The sequence below is a fragment of the Taeniopygia guttata genome, chromosome 3 (assembly GCF_048771995.1).
Source record: "Taeniopygia guttata chromosome 3, bTaeGut7.mat, whole genome shotgun sequence".
In the NCBI taxonomy this organism is placed as follows: Eukaryota; Metazoa; Chordata; class Aves; order Passeriformes; family Estrildidae; genus Taeniopygia; species Taeniopygia guttata.
Window position 1 is genome coordinate 24084482 of NC_133027.1, and position 26228 is coordinate 24110709.

General features: G+C 36.7%; 1 protein-coding gene and 2 long non-coding RNA genes across 4 annotated transcripts in view; 1 reads left to right on the top strand and 2 right to left on the bottom strand.

Annotated features, from left to right (window-relative positions):
- Window positions 1-26228, bottom strand: part of CSMD1 (CUB and Sushi multiple domains 1) — a 1058834-nt gene that overhangs the window by 775133 nt on the left and 257473 nt on the right. The gene's annotated exons all lie outside the window — the stretch shown is intronic.
- Window positions 806-12091, bottom strand: LOC140683512 (uncharacterized). Its single transcript, XR_012054681.1, has 2 exons — window positions 11953-12091; window positions 806-7714 (listed from the first exon to the last, which is right to left on the bottom strand). It is a non-coding gene; the product is annotated as an uncharacterized lncRNA (long non-coding RNA).
- The window catches only part of LOC140683509 (uncharacterized), a 30954-nt gene continuing 15593 nt past the window's right edge, over window positions 10868-26228 (top strand). The window contains exon 1 of the long non-coding RNA XR_012054678.1: window positions 10868-12046. This is a non-coding gene — a long non-coding RNA (uncharacterized lncRNA). The remainder of the gene's footprint in view (window positions 12047-26228) is intronic.

Genomic DNA, 26228 nt, shown 5'->3' on the forward strand with positions numbered 1-26228 from the left:
TCAAGGTTTAGATTCTCAGAAACCACTAAACACTCCCTCCTAATTTGGTGCTAAACCAAGTCTACAAAACCAAAAACTAGACAATCCCACCTACTAAGTAAAATATTTCTACATCTAACATGAGCTGAAGTAATTCTAAGTTCCTAAACTAAATTTGCAGCTTTTGGATGTTTTTACTAATTTTTCCAAAACTCAGATTTCAGCTGAGGAACCTTGAGAGTAAAGGATTAAGTCTGCTTCTTTTTACTTACTGGGGAGAAAGGCTGAGAAATTCCCTACAGCACAGCACTGAGGTGGTTTGTGTAAGCTCTTGCTATAATAAGTCTCCCATTTTTCTAAAGGGCATCTAATTATTAGTCATCCCTGAAATATTCTCCCCAGTATTGACCTGCTGAACTGTTAGCTTCTTGGAGGGAGAAAGAGGGAAAGGGGGTATATTTTCTGAAAGTCTCTTTACATAATCTTAGAAAAGCAAAGAAGCAGAGAAAGGATTTGCCTGCTTTCCAGCTGACCTTGAAGTCTGTAGGGCAAACCACAAAAGTTATGTAACAATTAAAACAGACAAGAGGAAAGGAGGCAAATCCTCTAGAATCTCCAAATATAGAAATGCTATACATGATTAAGACACCATTGTTTTCAATCTGCCTTGTGCATCTTGTGACACCAATTTTGGTTTAATTACTGTGGCAAAAAAAAATCTTTGCCATTAGCTCTTAAAACAATACAATACTATATAAAATAAATATACATATACAAAAATATAACATACAAATACAATGTAATATAAAACAATTTTACAAAAGAGTTTTTGGAAATTGAATGGCAATAAAATTAATTTCTTAAATTTTAGCTTTCACCTATTAGGTAAAAGTCTGAGTTTGATACTCAATGTAAGAAAATAATCCCATCTTCAAATCACATTTTATTTTTTTATGTGTAATAGTAATCTATTATAAAAATAATCAGTAATGAAAAATAGACAGCAGGTTATTACAATCTTCATAATTTTGGCGTGACTTTAAGTTATTTGAGTAATGTACTGAGATCATTTGATAAAAATGCTGATCTGGCACAGGATATAAATGGTGATCTGAAGAGACTGTCACTATATTGTAGCAATTAAGGAAACAGCAGAACGAGCTCCCATACACTCTATCAAAAAAATTAACTATTAAAATAAAAAGTCCAATGCAATTGCCTTTTTAGAATTCAAAAATGTATAATCCTCTGTACTAATCCAAGCTGAGCAGGCTGAGGCAGATATGAGTACAAAACTTTCACGGAAGTTGTTTAAGACAACAGTGATTTCTTTCATAGTAGACTACACATTTCTCCTCCCTTCCTAAAAGGTAACTGGGAAAAGCAGCCTCAACAGATTACTGGGTTTTATCATTAATTTGGACCTCATATGGGAATAACTGCACTGGGTGCACACTCTTAAAAGGGAGAATGAGATGAGCTCAGGATTGACAAAATGAGTCAAACAAGTTAAAAGATTAAAAAGTGGCTGGTGACATAGGATAAAAAAGCAGGTAGCTGATGGATAGGAAGACACTTCTCTGAATAAAATGTTCTATGAATTACTTAAGACATTTGAAATACTACATTTTAAAGGAGAAAATGAAATAAGTAAAGCTAGGTGGCGACATGCTACAGCTGTAAAACATTATCTTTTAACTTACAACTTCAGAGTGATTTACCTGTCAGGCATCACATCTCCAGTGACATGACCTTGACCTATCAGTGCGGATGCATTAAAATGCTCTTTCTGGCCTCTAACACTAATAATGATCACAGGGTACAGCATAAGTTATTCTTCAGAATGCTCTAAAGAACAAGGGTAAAAGAGAAAGTATGATGCAAAATGCTTCACATCACAGTTATAGCCTTGAACTTTTTGTCTGACAAAGGTCAGAGAGGGTAAAGAAGACAGATATTCAAGAAATAAAGGCATGCCTTGTTTTCTTCCAACAATATAAAGGGATTTACTATAAAAAAGAAACACTGTTGGTGTAGAGAACACAAATTAAGCACTCCATCTACTTTCTTAATGCTCCTTGAAGAGTGAAACTTGAAAGTGCAAAATTGTAATGACTGCGTTCTAAAGCAGAATGGAAGAAGTTTAACAAGATTATTGTAAGCAAAATTTTTACATTCTGCATTCAATTTTGGCTGCATAGATCTTGGCATATAGAATTCATATTATGTCTATGACATGAATTCTTCTTTGACACAAAAAGAGACAGGAGGAAAAAAAAAAAAACCCACCAATTTACAACTGTCTTACAGGGAGAGGAATACCGCTGTTAGTAAAAAAAAAAAAAAAGTAAAAAAAGTAGGAATGCTTTTTAAAGCATTTTCATTATGAAAGCCTATTTCAGAGCAATTACACTAGGCAGAATAATTAGCCTGGCATTTTGTGGATTGATAGCTTTGCACATGTTTGCCCAAGACTGTCATACCTTCTTAGTGCCACTTCAGCATATGATACAGACTGATTTCTTAATTGATCCAACTTTCTGTCTATAGGAATCCCATAGAGAAAGGAATCACATATTGTAGAAAAAAACCATAGCATGTGTCCTGTGAGGCCGCTAGCAGATAGAGCCACTGTTGAAAGCACATTATCACCCTGAGCAGAGGGCACAGACTTCCAGACCAGATTCAGCACTCCACTGTCAATGTCTAAAATACCCATGTTCCTGTCAGCAACTATCAGTGTAGGCTAACTGGGTGAGCCTCAGACAGGGGCCTATTAGGACTAGGCAACAGTTTTCAGCATAACACTCTCAGGAATGATAAAGATTTAACCCACTTTGGGAATATCTTGACAATTTTCTGATCTGTGAATGGAAAAAAAGAAGGCGAGAAACGACAGGAAGTTTAAATGTATATTTTTATATTTTCCAAACAAAAAAGTTTGAATTTTAAACTGAGTTCTATCAGATGTGCAACAAAACAAGCTCTCCCTCAAAAAGAAAAAAAAGAAGCAAGGTCTTTCTCTTCTTTGTCTTCATCTCAAATATTAATATGTATTATTATTCAGAAGTACTTCTCATCCCTTCAAAACATTATTATATTTGCAGTCCTCATAGGAATATTCATTTTGGAGGTTCCAAGATCTTTATTACAGAAGGCAGATGAGATCACTAAGGAGCACTTTTTAGTAAGGTCATCCACAGTGGGATCTATCAAAAAAGCTGGAGGAAAGCGGTTGACAAAATAAACAGCATCTCAGAGCTGTTTACCAACTTCCTCCTTAGCCAACATCATAACTTATATTCCTTATTAACATAAATTATTCCAGGTTGAAAAAGTCCATCTGTGTCTTAACTTCGGACAGTATACAGCTTTTGGATCCTACAAGGAGGATCATCACATCACAAATCGTGCTTTCCTGATCCCATTCTTCCTAACAGCAGCCGAAAAAAGTTTTGGAAATTGGTCAGTATTGTAGGCAGAGCAAGGCTGCTCTCTCTTTTTCCTCCAGCTTTCACCTTCTCCTGGCACTCAAAATTAAATGGCATTTCCTACATCTACCCAAATTCACTGATTGTTCCCACAGGCTTTTCTTCAAAAGCCCTTAGAAAACCCATTTCTCTTTCTAGACCCCCAGCTCTTCCAGCATCCCTTCACAAGACTCCACTTACTGTGTCTGCTGCTGGGCATTCTTGTTCTATCCATGTTCAAGTGGAAGTGCAAAAAATTGAAAACTTACATTTGCAGCAACTACTTGCTAAAGCAAGAAGTATCTACATTATAGCATTGCTTTATATTTCACAATCAGAGTAATCAGAGTATATAAGAATGGATGGGGCTCCTGCTGATATGGAGTAGCAACTGCTTTCTCAAAAATCAAGCTGTAAGAGGTACCCTTTGCTTTCAAGAAGCTGGAATATAGTGCACTCACTTTATTATAATAACCTATTGTATCAACCAATATTGAAACCAATCTCTCCCACCTTCTAGAGGAACACGATACCTCAAGCTCTACGATCAGAAAAGTGTTCAAAATAAATTATTAATATTTTTTTGCTAGGTATGATTTTTGTGCAAAATGTGAAAATTTATAAGATTAGACAGAATATGTACATGGACAAAAATAAGTAGATTTTTTAGTTTAGCAGAAGCTCAGATGGAAGGCACAGCTCTATTCCTGTTCTGAGGATTGTGATGCCATTTTGTGAAGACTATATCACATTAAATGAAGAAACCATTTTCAGGAGGGGAACTGGTATTTGGGTTTCTCCTGAACCAAATCTGAACTACTCAAACTCCAGGTTACATTGTTATACTTCCTTCTCTGCTTTATGAACCTTACATTTTTTTTTTCTATTGACGAGGGTTCAACAGTATTTTTTGCCTAGGTCTTCCCATCCACCACACATGATGGCCTTGTATCTTTTTCAAGTTCCTGTCTCAGTGTGTGCTGGAAAAATTAGGTACTGCATTGCCTAAGTGCGGGTTCCTAGATGTTTGTATGGATCTAGCTTCAAGGGAATGTTCTTAGATCATAAGCATACTCACAGCAAATAGGAAAGTGAAGGTCTGAGTTTTAGACAAGCTCCAAAACACTACATATTTTTCATTGGTGACCTGCTAATAAGAAAGGGGTTTTATAAATTTGAAGCTGAAATAGGAACTAAAAAGATTTACCTCTTAAAACATGCTCTTTTTTTTCCAAAATTGCATTGAACCCTCAGATGCACTGAAATAATATTGTGTACTATGACATCATTTCTTGCTGGGAATTTCAGCACAGGGGATGTTCTTCAGTGCAGTGCTGCTCTTTGATATATCTGAGCAGTCATGTCCTCTTCATAACCTATTCCAGTGTTTCCACAATAGATGCCTTCAACCCCAAGTGTATGTTCACTTTCACCACCGTGGTATGGCACAAAGAACAAAAATTGCAATCTGCAGCTATGCTGACAAACAACAGGGCAGAAACTAACTAAGCACAGGAGGAGAAGAATAAATGAATGATAAATTGTTTTGAGATTGTGATAATTTCTGTTTATTTTATTTACCTTAATTAGAAGGCAAAATTCAGAATGAACATTTTTGCAAAGAGAGTGAAGAGATAAACCAAAAAACCTATCCTTTCAAATTAAGTGCTACAGAGTACTTTGGAAAGTTAAACATTATTTCCAAGAAATATAAAATTGCACATAAAATGACTGGTAGTCTCAAATAGACAGTTATTAAAATACGATTTTCCTAATGATATGAATATTCATACATTTACGTATCGCTTCTTATAATGGCCTATTCAAAGGTATCAATTCTTTGCAGAAGATGAATTTCCAGCAAATAATTGATTTTACAGCTACATCACAGGCTCCAAATGCTTTCTGAAAAAAAAGAAACACACCCTTTCTCAAAATGCAGTTTCATATTATCATTCAGGTACAGTGAAGATTTCCAGTCTTCGTATTTCATTTGGGCATAGTAATGGCTGTTTCTTTTATTCATGGTTTTCCTAATCCATTTGTAAGATCAGATGAAATATTATGTGTTGAAGAAAAACAGCTAAGAGAAAAGTCATTAGGTGTAACGTAAATATATATATATTTTTTATACCATGGCTAAATAACTTGGAAATAAATATGATTAATACACAACTCAAAAGTAAATATGAACTGAAGATGTGAAGAATAAACCAGTTGTTTAACTGTGGGCAGCTATGAAGCAACCACAAATCACAAGGAGATACTCTGAATCTTGGATTACCTTTACAAAACCAGTTTTCAAAATAAAAGGATATATTATCAAGTGAAAGCACAAAACAGCATAGAAGAGGTATTCATTTCAGCAAACTTGGCTGTACCAAGAAATAATCCTCGAAAATGGATGTATCCTGATTCTTGCAATCCCTTAGAACCTTCCCACTTGTGAGTTGAATATTACCTTTTTTCTTCATTCTCTCTTATCACAGCAAAACCCTAGGAAATGCCAGAAGAACTTCAACAAACTATTGGATGAACACTGTGACAATTAAGAGTTAATGAGAATTAGTAAATGAAAATTTCTATAGGGTAGACTAGCCTGCAATTTCCCAAAGTTATTCAGATGATCTGGCAAAATTTGGTCAATTGCTCTTGTGCATATTGAAAGCTCTGGACCAAAATGCAACTAGACACAGCTTTAGTTATTTCTGTTGTGCTTGAAGAAAATTAGATGTTTTAAAATGCTGATGAGGCCCTAGAAGCTAAGAGACTGCTAAAATTAGGAACTCAACACATTCTATGAAGATATTCTGAAACTTCTTATGTAAAACTTTTTTTCTTAAGTAACAGCACACTAAAAATGAAAGAAATCACAAATATCATCTACTCTGAATCAAAAGCTGTATTTTTTTATTATTATTATTTTACTTGAAATATTCAATTAGAGCTCAATGAAAAGAGAAACCATATCCTATAGGATTTTTTAAATTAATTTTTCCAGTTCTGAAGAGAATGGATGAAAAAGCAAAATTAGAAAACATTTAATTGAAAAGTGGAAACTCAGTTACAAATGTAAAAAAAAAAAATCAGTTTGATGTTTTTTGATATAAGCAAAAAAGATTAAAGATTCCTAGTTGGAATATTTAGGACTGGCTTAACTATAATGTTTATTCTCAGGTGACTAAAAAGGAGATTTAAAAATTCCTGCTGCAAGCTCTTGGATCCCTTTACTTTCTTTGTATCCTATGGAGTTGTAAGATCCAAGAAGGGTTGCATCTTATTCTATTGCCATGGATATTAATGCTGAACAGTGGATGCCAGTGAGATGCAATTTCCACCATGTCATGCAGTTACCAAATGACTAGATCTTCTTGTCTGGATACTTCTATATGTCTAACTTGATTGTACTATAAAGTTCAAAATGGATCTGCATATTTTCCTAAAAAATGGCGGTGGGCAAATTTTTGGGATTCACAAATCTACATATTATTACAAAATAAAGAGAGTCAAGAAAACTCTGATTTTCTTTTTTTTTTTTTTTTTGTGCATATGTCCTCAACCAACATTAATACTGCATAGAAGACAATCTCCATTACAAGTATGCATACCCTTAAAGAGTATTCTTCATTCTTTAGCACCCATTGCAGATTTCATTAGGATTTCAGGAAAATAAAAAAGAATTAAATACTGCATCATTGAAATAAAAATAATCTGAATTACATTATTTTGGTTTTGCTGAAAACAAAATTTGGCCAAGGCAAGAAGGCAGAGTATGACATTAATGATATTCATGTGAGTAGAATCAATGCATCATGTTGTCATAAATCTGGCATTTTCATTTCTCACTCCCACAGACATAAAATAGCAGCATCCAATATGCTGTCAAGGTACTGTATACCAGTGGGAAAATGCATTCAAACTTTCAGATGTGTAAAACAGATGACGGTTTCAGAGTGTCTTAGGAATGTCTAAAAAGTAGACAGAAATATTTAAACTATATTTGAAAAAATAAGCTTGAAGAAAATACACAGATTACAGAATCTAGTAGGTTAGAAAAGATCTTTGAGATCATCAAGTCTGACCTATGAATACCACCTTGTCAACCAGACCAAGGTACTACTATCCAATATTTTTTAAAACCTTCAGGTACAGTGACTCCACTCCCTCAGCAGCCCATTCCAATGCCCAATCACCCCCTTTCTAGGAAGAAAGTCTTCCTAATGTCTGGTCTAAGCCTTCTGTGGTGCAGCTTAAGTCCTCTTGACCTGTCACTTGTTGGCTGGGAAAAGAGACCAAACCTCATCTGGCTACAATCTCCTTTCAGGCAGTTGGAGAGAGAGAGAAGGTCTCCCCTGAGTATCCTTTTCTCCAGGCTAAACACCCCCAGCTCCCTCAGCTGCTCCTCACAGGACTTGTGATCCAGACCCTTCACCAGCCCTCTTGCCCTTCTCTGGACACCCTCCAGCATCTCAACATCCTTCCTGAATTGAGGGGCTCAGAACTGGACACAGCACTCAAGGTGTGGCCTCACCAGTGCCAAGTACAGGGGAAGAATGACCTCCCTGCTCCTGCTGGCCACACGATTCCTGATACCGGCCAGGATGCCACTGGCCTTCTTGGCCAGTAGACACACACTGGCCCATGTTCAGTCAGCTGTCAATCAGTATCCCCAGGTCCCTTTCAGTCTGACCACAGTTCAGCCACTCTGTCCCCAGCCTGTAGTACTGCAGGGGGGTGTTGAGGCCAAAGTGAAGGACCTGGCACCTGGCCTTGTTAAACCTCATATTGTTGGACTTGGCCCATCTATCCATGTCCTTCCCAGAGTCTTCCTAGCCTCCAACAGACTGACATTCCCCACAGTTTGGCGCCATCTGCAAATTTGCTAATGGTGAACTCCATCACCTCATCCAGTCCATCAATAAAGATACTAAACAGGACTGGGTCCATCACTGATCACTGAGGAGCACCACTGGTGACTGGCTGCCAGCTGGCTGCAGCACCATTCACCACCAGGGCCCAGCCATCCATCCAGTTCCTAACCCAGCAAAGGGTGCTCCTGTCCAAGCTGTGGGCTGCCAGCTTTTTCAAGAGAAGCCCATGGCAGCTGGTATCAAATGCTTTGCTGAAGTCCATGCAGGCAACACCCACAGACTTCCCCTCATCCACTAGGCGAGTTACCTGCTCAGAAAAGATCAAGTCAGTGAGGCAGAACCTGCTCCTCTTAAATCCATGCTGGCCAGGTCTGACCCCCCATCCATCCTGTAGGTGCCATGTAATTGTATTCAGGATGACCTATTTCATAATCTCTCAGAGCACTGAGATCAGGCTGACAGGCCTGTAGTTTCCTGAATCCTCCTTCTGGCCCTTCTTGTGGATGGGTAGCAAATTGGCCACTTTCCTTGGCTAACTTCCTTGGTTAACCAAGACTGGTGATAAAAGATGGAAAGCAACTTGGTGAGCTCTTCCACCAGACCCTCATGACCCTTTTTTAATTACCCTGGTACCTTTCTTATCAGCCTTGTCACTGCCAACCTGGACAACCAGCAGTGGTTAATAATCAGGGGGCTGAATTACTCAGGAAGTGTCCTGGTGAAGTCCTGCACCCAGGCCCTAGAGAGGCAGCAGACTTCCCTGTGGGATGGGTCCATTGACATACAGGACACTTCACTCCCCTTAGAACAGAGTCACCTACTATAACTACCCCTCTTTTCTTCTTAATACATACTGGATATATTGTATATTGGTAAACAATATGTAGGATAGAAATCTGATTTTGCACTTGCTTTCCCTAGGCTAAACTTGAGATGCAAATGAAGGAAACCAATATGCCTTAAGCAGCTGCTATTAAAAAGTTCACTTATCTTGTTCTCCCTACTCATTCTCTCAAACATTGAACTATTATGTGGACATCTTGATCTTTAAGAGCCACTATACTGCAGAAATGAGAAACCTAACTAGGAAGTTGCAATAGGTCATAATAATTTTTCATTTATTAGCAAAACCTGTCTGATTTTTTAACTGAAGCAGAAAAAATAATGTTGAGATATTGAGTCCCACTAAAAATGCAGAAAGGGAAAACCACAGAAAAATAGCTAGTTCAGTTTTACATCTTAGCCAATCAGTTCATACTTTGGACAGGAAATAGTGATTCATATCCATTGATATAATGAGCTCACAAAGAAAAGAAAATAGGCGATAAAGAATCTAAAGATGAAAAAAAATTATAAATGTCAATCAACATCAACAACTTTGTCTTGTATTGATTTTTTTATATAGATGAAAATCCACTTATTAAATCTAAGCCATATAGTTTTACTTCGTCTTCGACCTCAGTCAACAGATTCAGAACATACTAATGTAATTTATGGCATAAAATGTGGCCAACTCCACAGTTTGTGTGATGTTACAATTACATCATCCATAACTATATCCTTCTGTTAGGACAAGTTCAAATTCCTTGTTCTTGACACTCAGTGACCCAAATTACTCAGCCTTAACCTATAATTTTGGCCTTGTCTCCTATGCACTAAGGACATGAATTCAACACTGCTTTAATTTTCTTCTACCATTTTATTTTCATGCTCTCTTTCTAGCTGTTTTAGATTCATGGAATGGCCTCTGAATTCTCACTTACAGACCTCGTTCTTTCAACTACTTCTAAAACCTTTCTCCCAAAATCTTCCATTAAAGGAACTAATGCACTCAGCAATCAGAAAAGCAGACATGTCTGACAGCTAATTGCATAATACTTTATAAAAGTTATAGTCACATTTCTATCTTTTCTTTGTTCTTGTTTTTTTTTTTCCTCTTTTTGTGCCACATTTGAGTTTAAAGTGTAACGTCTTCATGGTGGGGATCTTTTCATTAGCTGCTCCATCATTATTTTTCACAAAAACAAAATAATTTACATTTCCCTATGACACTACAATATTTAGTCATTCAAAAATAAGGAATAAATTAATGAGGTTGACAAGATGCTAGAAGCTGGAAAGAGAAGCAGTTTTCTTACAGTGGAAACCTAAACATCTTAACCCTTAGAAAATATAATGGGGTGTAACTCTGAAACTCCCCTGAAAACAGCACATATTCATAAAATGTATGCTTTCAACTAATAAAAATCACCAATAATTCACTTCCATTAAAAACCCTAAAAATTAAAACTGTGGTGTTATATAGTAAGAAGCATGATATATGATACCACCACCTGAACCAGGTGTCTGATTTAAGATGAATGTCTGAGATCCATACATATTCAGCATTAAAAAATTGAAACCATTTACCCCCCACCCCCCTAAAATAGATGCCAGAGAAAGGCAAGATGAATCACAGTTTAAAGGATGTCAGTATTTTGAATATTTAATATGTGATTTTCATTTATATTTAAATTGGCTTGGAGAGCCCATTTCATACCACAGAAATCAAGCAGAGAATTGTGGCTGTTTCAGGGTAAATGTCTAAGTGGTTTACATCAACCAAAAATATCAAAACCCAACTACAGGGCAGTATTCATATTCTCACATGTATTTATGTCAGTTTTTTTAAATCCTTGCCTATTTACAGAAGTATGGTTTTTTTCTCAAATAAAAAAAGTTAAGATAATTTTTTTCCAACTATAAAAATGAAGTGTTAAGGTATTTATGCATCTTAAAGTGATCGGGAAGCAGAATATAGGCTCTAAAAACCCAAAGGGAATGGTCAATGACCTGCTGTACTGCTCAGACACACAAAAGTCCATGGGTCTGGATCAAATACATCCAGGGGTACTAAGGAAGGTGGTGGAAGTCTCTTTCCACCATTATTCATCCGTCTTGACTAACAGGAGAGGTCGCAGATGACTGGAAGTTAGCAAAGAGACACCCATCCACAAGAAAGGCCAGAAAGAATATCCAGGGAGCTACAACCTGTCAGTCTGACCTTGAGGCTGGGGAAGGTCACGAAGATCATCTGGAGTGCCATCACACACCATGTGCAGGACAACTTATGAGCAGGCTAAGGACTGATGGGCTGAGGCCAATTGTGTGAGGTCACAACAATGCCATGCAGAGTTACAGGCCTGGGGAGGAGTGGCTGGAAATTTGCCTAGTGGAAAAGGACACAGGGTGCCGATTGAGATCCAGCTGAGCATGAGCCAGCAGTGAGCCCACGTGGCCAGGAAGGCCAGGGGCATCCTGGCCTGTGTCAGCAACAGTGTGACCAGCAGGACCAGGGCAGGGATTGTCCCCCTGTACTCAGCACTGCTGAGGCCACACCTCCAGTGCTGGGTCCAGTTCTGGGCCCCTCACAATGAGAAAGACACTGAGGGGCTGGAGCGAGTCCAGGGAAGGGCAGTGGAGCTGGGGAAGGTCTGCAGCACAGGTCCTGTGAGGAGCAGCTGAGGGAGCTGGGGGTGTTAGCCTGGAGACAAGGAAGCTCAGAGGAGACCTCATTGCTCTCTCCAACTGCCTTAGAGGAGGGGGCTGGTCGCTTATCTCAAATAACAAGTGACAGGTCAAGAGGAAATGGCCTAAAGTTGTGCCAGGAGATGTTTAGATTGAAAATCTGAGAAAAATTCATCACGGAAAATGAGATTAAGCACTGGAACAGACCAGACTCCCCAGGTAAGTGGCAAAGTCACCACCCCTGGAAGTATTAAAAAAATGTGTAGTTGTGACAGTGAGGGACATGGTTTAGTGGTGAACTTGGCTAGGCTGAGTTAATGATTGAACTTGGTGATCTCTGAGAATCTAAGTGGCTCTATGATCTTGTGATTTCTTCTTTAATCAACAATTCTAAACATTTAGCTTTTAAATAACTTTCATGTAGCACAAGAGCATAAGAACCAACTAAAATACTTTGTTTGAATTTTAGAAAAAGATCTTATTAAGAACACATCACAATATTATTGCATTGAATATATGGAGAAATTACTCGTCTGCACATATAACAAAATAAGAGGGGCTTCCATACAACCATATTTAAACTATTCCAGGAACCATTTAAGGGAATTTAGAATGAAGTTTGTGTTCTCTGGTCTGTATATTCCATGCCACAAAATCTAATACAATTTTGAAATTCAGAATTTATATGTTCCTCCTATCTATAAGAGTAGCAAAACCCTCAAATTTCTCCATTTTCACATATATTCAATTTCTAAAAAATAGATCCCCCTAATCAATGTTGTATTGAAGATAGAATACCATAACCAAATGAATTAATGGAATTAATTGATTATTTGACTCATCTATTATTTTGATTTAATTGTTTACTTGGCACATTTATAATTGAAGGGCTTTTTTTAGAAATAAATTTATGGATAAAAATTGAACTATTCAGGTATTTTCGTAAGTAGATGAGTATTTGATGGTATTCTTAAATGAATAATCATGATAGTTAAATTCTAGATAAATGTGTTTTACAAAAATCCTATTCTATCATCTACAAATTTAGTATAAGAAATATTTCTGAGGCAAATAAAGGAACCTTTGCAATATTTTTTCCTCTTTTTTAAATTACTTCAGATGTTCAGTGTTCAGAAATGACTGAACTGATATTCAATACAATCATGTACCAACCTGTTTTCAAATGTGTCATAAGTTGCAAAATATGCATTTGATTTGCTCACATTTTTAATGAAAGTTAAGATTACAAAAATTGCCCTCTCATAAAATATCTTTTCTTGTCTTGGAGAGGCAAGAAAAGATATTTTATCCTTGAACCCATGGCTAGTTATTCCCTTATTTAGGAGAGATGAAGCATAATTTACAGACATAGAAGTAATGCAGTAGTTTTTTTGTTATATTTTGTATATCTGAATGAGTATATGAAAATTACAAGATACACAGTGTTTATGTCTTGGGAAAATCTGTGGCACATGGCTTCCATATGTGGACATCTCAATTATATTTTTTCAGGAGTATTTCCTCTGAATCAAGTGATAAACACATGCCAACTGCTGCAGTAGCCATCACAATAAATGGCCTTGGTAAAACAGGCAATTAATTTGTGGCTGGCTTTGCTTCAATGAAGAGATGAAAACAAATCTATAGCTTTTATGATTTGATATGGAAAGTCCTCTTGACTGGAATTTATTCTAGGAGAAACACTAGGTATTCACCAGCGACAGTAGTGATCAAGAAGTACATCCCACATCTTCTGCAGAAAGCAAACCTAGGAGAGGCCATTATGAGGGTAGAGACTAGAATGAGAAACTCTTGGGTTCCACAAGGAAAATGTGTTTGTCTAGGAATACTGAATAATTTTAAAACTTAAAACCCAAGCACAATCAGTATGCTTTGCCCTAAATATATTGCAGATGTAGAATTCTTCTAATTCATCTGAAATTTAAAATGGCAAAATAAAGGTGTATATACCAGACTCTTACATATGTACCACCAAAACCTGGTGCCCTTTAAGCTTCTGCTGTGTGTGCTATTACTGCTACAAATATCAGGATAACTCTAGTTAACTCATGCTAAATTCTACCACCTAAGTTACCTTCTGAACTTACTTAATTTTTTTGTTAAATTTGAAAGCAGAAAAAGTTGAACTCCAACAGGATTTTCTTTTCCCTGTAGTTTATTTGTTCCCACTGCTTGTTTCACCTTGAAACCTGCTAGTAAACGTATAACATCCTGTTCTGTGACCTGCACTCTTCATTCTGGCTCTTGTGTGTTCCAATGGGGTGATTTTAATTTCATTTTATTACAGTTAAGGTCATCTGTATTCTGGCTTAGAACACTTAGTTTGTCATGTGAAGATTCTGCTCTAATTGACCTTGATTTATTTGCCCTATTTATTTCTTTGGACTGTCTGTGCTTTTGGAACAAAAACTATAAAGTATCTGTGATAGTAGCTTCTGTTAGCTTGTTTGTTGAGTGAGTGCTACTCACAGCTTCCTTCCTATATTCCTTCCTTCCTATATTCCTTCCCTCTGTCTTTCTTCTTCCCCTCTTCCCTTCATCTCTCCTTCCCTAAATCTGTGGACTCTTCAACAATACTAAAGACAGAAAATCGGCAGCTGCCCTAATTTCTCAAGTTAACTTAGTGCTATCTAAAAACTGGGATGATTTAAGAATGAAAAAAACCTATGAAATCCACAGACTAAATTCCAAAACATGCCTTTAAAAAGTACCTACCAAGAATAAACCCAGTTGATAAATGTTATGTTACCAATATACCAATCGTAGTGAGATAAAGTAAGTCACTTTAAAAACTCATTTCACTTTTTATATAGTTTTCAATATTTTGCATTTCCAACTAAAGCAGTTTGCCCTGCCTATTTGAAGGAAAGCATTACAGAAGAACGCTTGTTTTCTTCTTATCTTTTCTATTCTCGATTGTTTTCAGTTCTTTTGAACGTCCATTTTAAAATTTCTGGGTATGACAGACGCCTCAACCCCTACAGCAGAATTTTACATTGTTTAGGTAAATGTCTGAAGTCAATGGCAGCAAATCCAAATCATGTCTAATTTTCAAAATGTTTTTTCATCCTCACTATTGCTTCTTTCTGCCAGCTTGTATCATCCAGCACACTGATCTCTGTTTTAGCAAAGTGCTATAATTTTGTACATTGTACTTTTGGAAATCATGTTAATCAGCATTTGGCCCAAGAATAACTGAGTCAGATGGGGAGAGGAAAGAAAAGAATTGAAAATAACATACTGAGTGGCTATTTATGTAATAATATAAAAATTCAGATGGGTTATATATCTATTTTTTCTCAAGTTCATCGGAATTATCAGTCTTATATCACTTTTCAATAAATGGCATTACATTAGTAAAAAATGTAACTGGGTCCTTAAAGAAAAACATTGTTCTTTCTTTTTGTATGCAGCACACTAAACAGGATTTTCAGTTTTACAGTATTCTTAGTGCCTATTAGATAATCATTCTTGAATTTCTATTATAAAATTTGATTTTCAGCACCTCTTCATGGAAAGAATAAAAATAGCCATAAAACAATTAAAAAAAAAAAAAAGGAACCAGAAACAAAGAAATAAAAAATACTTTAAGGCTGATGAATATCTTAATTTGGACTAGACAACCATTCCAGGTCCCTTCCATCTGAAGCTATTGTATCCTAAAATTAATACAGATAATCTAACATCAATAGAAGCAATACAAATGTAACAGGGACAAGGTATTTTCTCTAATCAAACTTAAAGGAAACAGAGGCTATCAAAGTACCTTTTACTTAAATAACCTATTAATATTTTTATCACAGAACAGCTTTAAGGTGTATATATGGTGCTAATCCTATGAATAACCTGTGGGAGTTATTTTCAGGTCCAAATTATTTCATTATTGAAGATAAATGCTTTTTTAAATAATTGTCATCTTCAGCCCATTCTTAACCATAGGTAGTTTTACTCTAATTCTTCTCCTCACTGGGAGGTCAGCACAAATTCTTGAAAATGCCTACTACACTCAAGTTTTGAGTTCTTAGCTTGAAAGGAGCCCTGTAGCATTGTACATATGGGAGCAATGACATAGAGTGTGCCTGTGCTTTACAGAGTAACCTTCAAAGTTTTTCCAATTTGGTGCTCTACAGCTTCCTTGTGAGGGTTAACAGAGGGACAGACACTGATCTCTTCACTGATGATCTGTGAGAGGACCTGAGGGAATGGCCTGAAGTTGTGCCAGGGGAGGTGTAGGTTGGATATTAGAAAAAGGTTCTTCACCCAGGGGGTTGTTGGGCACTGGAACAGCTCCCCAGGGCAGAGGTCACAGCACAGCCTGACAGAGCTCAAGAAGTGTTTGGACAATGTTCTCAGGCACATGGTGTGACTCTTGGGGATGGTGCTGTGCAAGGACAGGAGCTCCATACAATGATCCTTGTGGGTCCCTTTCAACTCAAGAGATTATATGATTCTAATTTTTCCTAAAACAGCAGACTCCCTGCCATCCTATTCAAACATGTCTGTTTACAGCGCCAAGACTCACCCTCACTCACATGTTGGGAATTCATCTTTGCTGTTTCAGTAACTTCAATTTTGGCTGTTTTTTTCAGCTTCTTTTTCTAAGGAGAGGTGTGGGTTGAAAAGGAAATGCCAAACTCAGACTACCCATGAGGGCAAATAATTCTTCATTTTACCAGCAGTAATCAGACATTTGATGTGTATGCAAGGATAGTTTAGTACTGTCTTTGTGACTGCTGTTGAAACTACAGTAAAGGACAGGTGATGTAAACATCATAAAAATGATAAAATAATTCTTTAAGGTAACATAAAAAACCAAAAATACAAGGTTTTCACAGAAACAGGATTTTGGATCAGACAAAATGACAGTTGTTGAAATTGCCCTTGTCAAAGAGTCAAAATAGCATTCAGCTTGAAGCTCATCTTAAAAGGTATTCAGGAGAGGAATGTTTCTTTGAAAATAGAGAAAAGCCACACTGGAAAATGAGAGAATGAGAAAGAAAAAGAGCTTCACTAAGGTTAAGTCTCTTATGAAGGTGAAATGTTTTGCGACTTATTTGCAGATACAATTTACTTGAGTTTAACACTAGTTCCACCACAGTAACAAAGGGCACAGCAATATGTTTCAGGTAAAATTATTTGGAAAAGTGAAATCTTTAATTCATATCTAAGTTGGTGCGTAAGTATAGAGATATATAACAAATATGAATATGTGCATACATACACATATATATTTATGCAGACATATAGGCAGAGTATAAAGCATTTGAAATTTTGTCATAAATATTCTGCAGTATAACCACAGAAATTAACAATTAAATTTAATTTCTAATGCTTTGCAGTATTTCAGATAAACAGAGCATAAAAAAAATTGGACTAGGAGTTTGTCTTCTGACAGACAGCATTTGTTCCTATGTACATTTCACAAAATTTGGAAAATTAAAACTAATTTAATTCTGTAATTTAATAATGCAAAAATGCTATTTTTGAATTGCAAATCTTTTGGCTGTTTGTTCTTAATTTACTGATCAAAATAAAATATCATAATCCTTTTTTTCACTAAAAGACCAAAGAGATTTCTAAATTTCATTCTGTTTAATGCACTATCAACAGAATTGTTTTATAAATTACAGTTACACAACAAAATGCTCTGAAGTCAAAGTACTTTTCAAGTGTCAGCAGCATAATTTGAAGTTAATGTAGATGTCCAGACGTAATTCACTGACTAAATTTAACTTACAAGACCTTTAAGAACCACATTTCACGAGAAGAGTTAAATTTGTGTCTGATAGCCAGGCTGACATTGCAGGATAATATTTAAAGTAATTTTATATTTTACTTGTTATGGTATCCTTTAGCTACAAGAACAGGTCTGAAACAATTTATACTCTTTCTTGTATCTTCTGTTAAAAAACACTGGATTATTTTTTTCCAGTTTGGGGAATTCTGGATGGTATCTCACCTGATGGCTGTCTCATTTGAATTTCAACAATGGAATATAAGCCTTTACAGATGTGTCAATACTTATACTTCATATTTCCCACTATTCAGTGGTACAAGCAAGCACTGAGAGATTTTTCTTTGGCTTCAGTACTGGATTTGTGTGGCCAAGTTTTAATATCAGGGGAGCAACAGGAGTGGCTTCTGTGAGAAGCTGCCAGAAACTTCCCAATATCCAGCAGATCAAGTGCCAGATGGTTTCAGGATGGATGTGCCATTGGTCAAGGCTAAGTTCATCAGTAATAATAGTAACACCTCTTTGCTAAAGTATCTAAGAAGAAAAAAAAGGTTATTGGTGAGAACATGAGAGGAACAGCTCTGCAGACACCAAGGTCAGTGCAGAAGGAGGGGCAGGAGATGCTCCAGGCACCAGAGCTGAGATTCCTCTGCAGCCCGTGGTGCAGCCCATGGTGAAGCAGCTGTGCCCCTGCAGCCCGTGGGGATCCGCAGGGATGCAGAGATCCACCTGCAGCCCATGGAGGAGACCCACACTGGAGGAGGTGGATGCTTGAGAGAGACCTGTGATCTGGTGGGAAGCCTGTGCTGGAGCAGGGTCCTGGCAGGGACCTGCAGACCCTTGGAGAGAGGAGTCCACTCTGGAGCAGATTTCTTGGTAGGACTTATGACCCTGTGGGGTACCCAGGATGGAATAGTCTATGCCTGAAGGACTGTGCCCTGTGTCAGAGTGACCCACATGTAGCAGTTTGTGGAGAGCTGTTGCTCCTGAGAGGGACTCACATTGGAGATGCTCATGGAGGAATGTCTCCTATGGGAGGGACTCCAACCTGGAGCAATGAAAGAATCCTCCCCTGAGCCGGAGCAGGAACAACCCATAATGAACTGGCCATAATTCCATTCCCATCTCCCTGTGCCACAAGCGAAGCTAGTGCCAGGATGGGGGGAAGGGTGGGAGAAGGAGTTGTTAAGGTCTTATTTTATTTCTCATTGTCTTCTTATTTTGTTAGTAATAAATTCAATTATCTCTAACTCTAGGCTGTTTTGCCCATGAAGGTGTTTGATGCGTTTTTCCTTCCTTGTCCAGATGTGGAGGGCAGTGATAGGGAGGTCTTGCTGGGAGCCTGGCATCCAGATAGGGCCAACCTGTTGCAGCTCCCCTGTATGTCTGAAATTAGGACTAGTTTCTTCTCCTTATGACATTCATTTAACCTCAGAAAGTTACATCCAAAATTGGTTTGTGTTTTAAGCCAAAAAGATTAGCAAATACTTAGTGTTAGTTTCATATTTTCACAGCAAAATAAAATAGATAAGCTTCAAAAAGTAATAGTTAAAAAAAGCGCTAAATTCCAGCCAAAATCACAGGGCGAAACCCAAAGAAGCTATACAGCTTTTCAATAATTTAGTATTTATTTTGAGGAGTGCTCAAACCAAGGGGTATTGGAAGAAAATAGATGAAGAGATATTCTTAAATAGATAAAATTTTAAAAAATTACAAATATCCTAAATTTCTAAGTAATCTCTAAACACATGGTACAATGATGTGGAACAAGAATTCATTGCCATCAAAGCTTGTAATAAAAGCAATATCTTCTATCTTCCTTCATTTCAGATATCAATGGAAAAAATTTGAAAGAGCTGATAAACAGAGTAAACTGGATTTGAAAATACTATTAGGTTTTTTTCCCCATAAGGTTTGATTTGTCTGCTGCAAAACAAATAATTCAAAATAAACTTCAAAAAATATTTTTGAATATATAAATGTTATATAAAAAATTCCACTGAACTTTGACTGCATGCATTGTTCCGAGTCTAGTATATAGTATATAATAGATATTATAACTAAACTACAAGGAAAACAAGCCTATACACAGCAGGGCTTCTTGATGTGCTATTAATGTGTTATTGAGAAGGATATAATGCTTCTCCCATAATCTACAAACTATTTTATTGTCAGTGCTGACAATTAGACTGTAACTACCATAATTAGATGTATCCTAATTGCCTGGCTTAATAATGTATTAAAGCTTTAGGTCTCAACATATGTGTATATTTTCAAAGACTCAAGATCTAGGGGCAGACTGCCTTCAGCCATCTGTGCATACAGGCTTATTTAATAAGTACTTTCATCAGGAAAGTCCTGAACAAAAGACCAAAACATACACCTTTTTCAGGACAAAACCTTTTCAGCCAGGACCTCATTGATCATATGGTGTGGGCACATCACCTTGGATCCAGAACATGCATTTTCTCATTAGCTATTCCATCTTTGTAAATAAGGCCCTAAATTCAATAACTCTCACTGGCAGGCCAATTTGTTTTTAACAGCTACTCTCTTTGCAAGACACCTTGTACTACAGTCATGGGGTTTTATTCATTTGAATCATATGGCTAAATATAATTATAGCTGTCAATTACTTTGTACTTTCAAAAATACAGAAAATGTCTTACATTGTATATAAGGCACCATTAGTGGAATTGTTTCCTTCCTAATTGGCAGAGGTTGGAAGTGTTCTTCAGGCTTTTTGGGTTTCTTCTGTACTTGCCCTCCCCCCATACTTTTCTTCTTCAGAAAAAAAAAAAAAAAACCCCAAAAAAGCACTAATTTTATCCAATGCCATTTATATGTAAATACTTCAAAGAGCTGGCAGTGCCAACCAGAAATGGACTATAATAATCTGATGTAAGGCATTAAACCTCCAGAAAACCTGATTTACTTATGCAGTCTTTGACAAGATTAACCTTATTTTTTTCACTAGTCTGTGGGAGAGCTTCAACAGAAAAGGTAAACCACCTCCTCATCAGGACTAACCTACAGTTACCCTTTTTAGGAGAGTCTGAAATTTGCCCTCAGTTAAAGGAGGCAAATACAGAACTCCTGCACCCTTACTCTGGGCTACAGTGAAGAACAGGAATATATGTGGGGATGGGGGAGAGGGGAGAGGGGAGTGGGATTGTCTGGACATTTCCCCTTTCCCTCCACAGTTCAAAGAAATAAATGAGGTCTGAATGAATCTTGGAAAGCAAAAGTTGGCCTAACCTTCCACCAACGAAGCAGTCCTCTTAAAGCTACTTCCTAATTACCTTACATCTCTTAGACAGAATGTCACACCAGGGACCTTTAAAATACAGTCATTCCCTTTATTCCTCAAGCCTGGAGGTGACAGACATATTTAGCATTTATTAAACCTTAGAAATGAGGCATGAGTTAGTTTCCATTTAGATATCTGAACTCCTTTTCCTAAGCCCACAGAGGCACCTCCTGGCACCCAGTGGGGCATTTTATGAGCAGGCTTGGAGCTTACTCTTGCTCTCAGTGTCTCCCTGGCTTGCTTCTCAAACACATTGACAGAAGGCACCTCTCAGTGAAGGACAGGGAGTTTTCAACCTTAGTCAGGTTTGTCCACACGCTCAATAGCTATCTCACCAGCGTTTAGGTGCAGTATTCACCTCTACTTTCAGAGACACAGCTTATTACTGATTTTTTCTCCTTCCATCTCTTCCTGCAGAATGTCTGAATGCCTATTCTGTTTCAAGCAGCAAGGAGTCATCAGCTGGCTGGGGCTTGGGAGGGTGGTTTGGTGGGTTTTTTGGTTTGGGTTTTCTTTTTTTTCCTCCAGTTTTGCATGTCTGAGACCAGATTTGGGATATAGGTCTGCAACATTGTGTTTGCTCACAACAGAACTGTGTCAACAAGCACATATAACTTCAATGATTATTAAATATTTCCAACACAGTTTTAGGAAACAAACATTCCTTGCAGAATATGTTACAACAAACTAACCTCCAGATTTATTTCATAAATATGTGATTCAGTAATGACATCAGAGGTGATATAGCTCACCTCTGTAGTGGTAATTTTATTTACTTGATGTTTTTAAAATATACTTCCTAGAAACTCACCTGGTAGTGATTGCAAAATTGCATTAAAAATTATAAACAGATGGTTCTCCCAACTTGCTGGCTATCAAATTCATATATCATCACCTTCTCAGGGGTGGTTAATATAAAACAGAAATGTTCAGCAGCCTTTAATAACCATTAGCTTCACAAACTATATTAAGTATATGAAGACAGCTTTCAGCAGAAAAGTATTTGCAAATATATTTAATCTCTCCAGAGTAATAGCCTCAACTATTGGCAGTGAATTTAAATTAGATTCACAAGATTTTAAGGGAGTCAAAATGCTACAGGAAAACATCTTACCTAAGGAATAAGAACCTTGAAGTAAAAGATAATATTAGATTATTAAATTATTTTTCTTTGTTAAATATTCCTATAGAATGAGAGACTTCACACAGCAGTTCAAGCAACCTCATGACTACTCCCTTAGTTTTACAAAAGAATTTCAATAATGTATTGCAAGTGAACATAAAGTACCATAACTACTACAAATTTTTATTCACTTAAAATAAAACACCTGTGCTATGCAATCCAGAAGTTAAATATCGCAAAACGACAGTCTTCTACAATTATTGAAAATACTGAATTACATTGCCAGACTCCATCTGGATCCTAATTTAAGAATACATACATCACAGACATTACAACTGAAAAACCCACATCATTAAGCCTAGGAAGGCTTACTTGTATATGAAAAATCCATAGTAAATGTAATTTGGAACAGCTCTATTACTGAGGTGAGATACAGCCTAGCTTCTTAGAGGCAAAAAAGTCTTCTCTCTTTCTAAGCTAGGTCACAGAATACAACTGAAATTCATTCATCTTTTTTTTTAGTCATGCAGTAGAGGTTTTTTCTTTAAGGTATATGACCTCTACAGTGTATCTAGCAACACTGTACCATATCACAATGTATTTTAAGAAGTAATTTAAAAAGTAAAATGTAGTGGAAGGTGTCCTTGCCCATGGCAGGGGGGTTGGAACTAGGTGACTTTTAAGGTCCCTTTAAACCCAAACCATTTCATGATTCTATGATTCTGTGATGATGATAAACTTCCAATCCAGTATCTCATATATAGGAGTATCAGGCAGCCTGAAAAAATATGAACCTCTAATGTGTCTAAGTGATATGAAGATCAAAATATTTCAAATTGACTATTCTTGGATGAAAGGTGAACTTTCATCAAGAACTACTTCAGGAATGTTTTCAAAATAGTCACGTGTTCCAGATAGCAAATCAGTACATACAATATTAAAGTTCATGGAAAGAGAAAAAACAATAATAATTGCCTAAAATATCATGGGGAGGGGGTCTATAAAACTGGTAAAAGATACAAGTAAGCATCTTAATTTCTGTGCACAACCCAAACAATCTAGAGGCAAACAATTCACTAGTTCTCACATACTTATCAAAAGAAAGTATCATTTGCTGATTTAACACAGAATTTTATTCTTTCTAAGAACAAGGGAAGATATATATTATTGCATCTCAAACACTATCTGTCCACAAAAAAACCCAAAAATTTGATTTTCCTCTTAATCAGGTACCTTACTGACACTAAAATACTACCTCTAAGTACGAAAAAAGATATTTTCATTGCAGATAAAATTTATTACATGAAACTTTGTTTGATTCAATTACTACAACATAAAAAGGAGTTAATGAATTAGGAAAAATAGGAAAGCATATGAGATGCTAGCCTAAGAATTAAAAGGCAATTTAAAAAATCCAGAAATAGTCTTGTCTATTGCTAAAGTGGAAAACTAGAGAAGGAATACATAAGGGTATTGAATATAATATTTACAAATGTTTATGTGGAGCTGAAAAATGAAACTACAGAATTTTAAAGAAAAACAGATTTTAAAATAATTCAGCTTTTAAATTAAAAAATAAATGAAAATGTTCTTTCCAATGCCTGCATATGGGATGATTTTGCATATACAGAAAGCCAAATGCAGAACAGAGCAGATCTTCACCAGGACATGTGTTTGCATGGCACGTGTCCCAGTCTTGGGCACATGCTGTAGTAGCTTTGCCCCTCTGCAGTGCCCCAAGCTTTAGGACTGAACATCAGTCTAGGAACTCTCCACCTCTCAAAACTTGGGGATAGACTCTGAGGTGTCCCTCAAACAGTCTTAACAAATGAATCTTGTAATGCAAAACCGGAGGAAGGATGGGAAGAATATTTAGCTCTGAGTTTTGCCTGCCTCTTGATGCCATGGCAGGAGGATGCATTGAGTTCTGATCAGCTCCTCTTATCAGTCTCTCAAGCACTGGTGCTCTTCCAGAAGCTTTAGATGGTGAATGAAGTGTTGACAATCAGCTGGGTCACTTGAGGCTGACCATGACTAAAGAACCACTCCTCTCCAGAACATGCAAACACTTCGCAGATAACTTACAATCCATGAAACACGTGTTGGGAATCCTTAAATGAAGCTTACACTGCTTTGAATGGATGAAAATAACATAAAGGGACAGTCACACGAAGCAAAAGTACACCCATGTTCTTTAGAAAGCACTTTAATTCAACTGTTCCAAACCAGTAGATCAGGCAGATCTTAAATATTTTTATGATTTTTGTTTACACTGAAATCCACCTTGGTAATCAAAACTTATGTAATGATTCCAGTGCATCGAGCAGTCATGGATGTAATAAAAAAAAAACAACAAAAAAAACAGCAGCTCATTCTAGTTATTAGAGATTAATTTCTTAACTCAAGGCATTAGGTCACTTTTTTGAACCTGAACACCCAGATTAATACTTTAGTGACAGTAAAGCAGACAGTATAAACGTGCCCTAGAGCTTTTACCATGAATCAAACTTGGTTTTCTGATCTTACCAGCATGAACAGCTTGTAAATGCTGTTCCCAAAAGACTGTAGCTGTCGTACGGCTGGATAACATTCTGCCTGGAAGCCTCCGTCTGGAACTGCTGACAAGGTTTCTTGCCAGTACATTTCTTAAAGCTTAGATATCCTTTTAACTGTGACTGACTAGTTGGGATACAGAATGACCACCAAGATGCCTTCAGAATACTCTTTTCCATTTTTCTTACTTTGAATAAATAAAATTCTTCCTTGGATTCTCCACTGAGAAATCAAAAGAACAAGTTCTGAGCTTTTAAGGTTAACTTCTCTTTCTTTACTTTCCATTCAGGGTATCAGCCTTTGAAAATGTTAAGGGAGGCATCCATCAAGGATATACAGGAGTTAGAATGGTCTCTTCTTCTCCCATTCTAATCTGAGAAAGGGCAGGCATCCTATCACCTTGATTACACCCTCTGATGAGACCTTTCTCCCACAGGCCATTTATGTTAAATGAAAGCACTAGAAAACAGAAGCAAAAAAAATCCTGCGTTTCTGTAAATTGGCCAGACATGGAAGCTGGCAAATGAGCCTAGCCATGAATTCCATCAAAGTGACTATTATGTAATCAATAACCATTCAGAAGAAAGTGGAAAAATTGTTGAAAGTGTAACAAAGTAGCACGTGTCTATTCTGTCTGCATGCTTAGATTAAATAAACAATAAATGAAAGGAAATGACAGAGGATAGTCACAGCAGGTTGCTATTAGGAAGATGTAACCATTTAGATAGAACACTGTTGAAAGATCACAAAATAAAACAAGAGGGTTGGTTGTTTGGGTTTGTTTATTTGCCCAGTTTTTAAAGTAGAATGCCAATCTCTGCATGAGAGATTAAAAAGATACCATCAGGCACAGAATTTAAGTGAAGAAATGATCTAAAGGAAAACATGAAACACTGGAAATCAACAGAATAAACAAACAGCCAAGTGAAGTTTAGCAGAAAAATACTTAAAAGGATAGAACCACAACTGAGAGCAAGACTCACAGTCATGGCCAATAGTCATTTATTATCAAGCACAATTGAAAGCAAGGACAAGCTGGGAACATGGGGTAAATAAAAAAAGCATACAATTGTCTCACTACTTGTGCAATAATGATCATAGGACAGAAATTACAATTAGTAGGTGAAAGTCTATGCTAGAAAAATGCTGGTTTGATTACAAAATCAAATATGCAAACTGAGGAAATCTGATGTACACACAGTTGTGTCTTATGTGTCTATACATCACTAAATGCATCAGGGACCATATTTATGAGAAAACCAGCATGAAAAATGATTGAACACTATCAGATTGACTCCAACAAGTACTTGTTTGCTGTGGTTTTGGCTTTGTACAAATATACAGAAATTCAAGCAGATTTATTTTTGTAATTTAAACTTCTGTGAGGTTGCTTTTCTCGCACATTCTTTCACTACAGTTTTTCCTTCTTTTTCTTCCTTCCATATGACTCCCAAGCTTTTGGGTTTGAGGAAGAAAAATTATATAATACATATAAATTTTTGTATATTTATAAACACATACTTGGGCCCTTCCAGCAGTGAAAAATAAATGCATTCTACTTAAGTCACATGCTGGCCTTTTTTATGTTATCAGATTGTTGACCATATGAGATATGGAATTATCGAGGGGACAGGAGAAATTGGTAATAAGGAGGAATAAG